Raw genomic sequence first — 2,498 nt, 5'->3', positions numbered from 1 at the left:
ATTTCCTCGCTCACTAGTAATATCTACTTTTCAAAGTGGAAAATATTAATTATCAGTGTGTAGCTCTGCTTTCTGGTCCAGCTACTGCACCTTGAGTGTTTACAAAGGTTCTGGCCCCTCTTCTAGCCAGATTAAGGGCCCAAGGTATAACAATTATGGTTTACCTGGACGATCTGTTCTTAATAGTTCAGTCGGTAGCCTGCTTAGACCAAACTATGGTCACCACATTCAACTACCTGGAATATCTAGGTTGGTTTCTCAGCCTAGGAGAAATCTTATTTAAAACCATGAAAAGGGCTAAGATACATGGGGCAGAGGTACACCCAGAAAAGGGTATTCTTGCCCTAGGCAAAGATTAGCACCATAAAGGAACTGATTTAGGTGGTCAAAGCAAGATGAATTCTTCTATTCAACTTTGCATGAGGTTGTTGGGAAAGACGTTGGCTTCATTCTAGGCTGTTCCTTATGCTCAGTTTCATTCAAGACTGCTGAAAAACACTATCCTATCAGCTTGAAACAAAGGGTTAAAGCTCTAGATTCCCAATGTGTCTGACTCCAAAGCCTACGGCCACGTCACCCTGAAAACGCCCGATCTCGTCTGATCTTGGAGGCTAAGCAGGGTTGGGCCTGGTTAGCACCCGGATGGACCACCTTGAAATACCAGGTACTGTAGGCTTGGTACACCGGAGCCTCAGTTTATGGTTAATATGCAAAAATCTGCAAAGGGGAAAATCCTTCCTTGGGTTACCACGGAAGTGGCCCAGATCAGAAATGACCTTGCCCATTATTATTCTAGAAATTAAGGCAGAGCACTTGGTTCTGAGGGCCTGAATGTTCAGTTTAGGGTATTGTCCTGCCATGATTCAATCCGACTATGCCACAGCAATGGCCTATATTAATCACCAAGTGGGCACAAGAAGTTGTGCAGCCCAGAGAAAGGTGAATCATATCCTATCTTGGGCAGAAAACAATGTACTTTGCCTATCAGCGGTCTTCATTCTAGGAATAGAAAATTGGCAGGCGGACTACTTGAGTCCCCCCAATATCTTCCTGTCAATATGTCAAAGATGGGGATCCCAGACATAGATCTGTTTATGTCCAGGTTCAACAAGAAAATCAACAACTTCTTGCCAAAAACAAAAGGTCCGCTAGCATGCGGAACAGATGCCTTACTATTCCCGTGGAATCAGTTCTCACTGATTTATGCATTCCCTCCTAATCTGCCTGCGTCCATGACTTCTTTGCAGGATCAAGCAGGAAGGGAAGTCAGTGATTCTTGTGGCCCTCAGTGGGGGCCCAGGAAATCTTGGTATGCAGGATGACAGTAGGGGACCCATGGACCCTACCGTCATGGCCAGACCTTCTTTTGCAAGGTCCAATATTCCATCCTACTTTACAAACACTAAATGTATTGGTTTGGCTATTGAGACCCACACTATGAAGAAATGTGGGCTGTCAGGTTAAGTGATTTTTATCTTGGTTAATGCAAGGGAGCTGGCCTCCATAATTATATATTATGGAGTCTGGGAAGCATATGTCTCCTGGTGTGAAACCATATGAAACCAGGGGTTGCACCCCAGGAAATAGGTCAAAGGTAGAATCCTTTACTTTCTGCAGATGGGATGAGAAATAAAGCTGCCCTTGAGTGCTTTCTTCCAGGTCTTGGCCTTATCTGTATTATTTCTATGACCACTTGCTTCTCTTTCTTTGGCTTGTAACTTTATTTAGGGGTAACACGGCTTAATCCACGGTTAGGTCACCCCTGAACCTTTGGAACTTGAATTTCATTTTTGCCAGTATTAGAAAACAGCCTTACATATTCCCTTGGTCCTTTTTTGACAGGGAAACTATTTTTTCTGGTAACCATATCTTCTGCAAGAAGGGTATCAGAATTGTCTGCTTTTTCTTGAAAAGAGCCATATTATTATTGTTCACAAGGAAAAGGTATGGCGTCCTCATCCTAACTTTTTACCAAAGGTAGTATCAGATTTTTATCTAAACCAGAATATTGTTCTATCTTCATTTTTTTCCAGAACCCTGTTCTATGGAAGAAAAATCACTACATTATCTTGATGTGGTGAGAGCATTCTACTTGAAGACGACTGCTCAGATTTAGAAAACTGATGTTTTATTCGTATTGCCTGAAGGTCCTAAAAGAGGACAGGTAGCGTGGAAATCTACTATTCTAAATGGATTTGACAAGTAATCATTCTAGCGTATGCTTTAAAGAGGTAGTTTCTACCCTCTCAAATCAAAACACACTTCTCTAGGGCTGTTAGTGCTTCGTGGGCAGTGCATCACCAAGCTTCCATGGCTCCTATCAGCAAGGCCGCAACTTGGTCTTCAATCCATACATTTACCAGATTCTATCAGATAGATGTAAAAATACACGAGGATGTTGCCTTTGGACGCAGTGTACTGCAGGCAGCAGTATAAGTCCTCTGATCTCATGATTTTGTTGTGTCTCCCTCCCCTCAGTTGGCATTGCTGTGGGACAA

At 42.8% G+C, this 2,498-nt stretch overlaps 1 pseudogene; it reads left to right on the top strand.

Moving 5' to 3' along the window:
* The first annotated feature begins 560 nt into the window (after window positions 1–560).
* LOC143965444 (5S ribosomal RNA) lies at window positions 561–676 on the top strand (annotated as a pseudogene).
* The last annotated feature ends 1,822 nt before the right edge of the window (window positions 677–2,498 follow it).

The sequence above is a fragment of the Lithobates pipiens genome, unplaced genomic scaffold (genome assembly GCF_037356315.1).
Source record: "Lithobates pipiens isolate NorthernLeopardFrog02 unplaced genomic scaffold, aLitPip1_a1.2 Scaffold_8, whole genome shotgun sequence".
NCBI lineage: Eukaryota > Metazoa > Chordata > Amphibia > Anura > Ranidae > Lithobates > Lithobates pipiens.
This window is presented reverse-complemented; position numbering and strand designations above follow the sequence as displayed.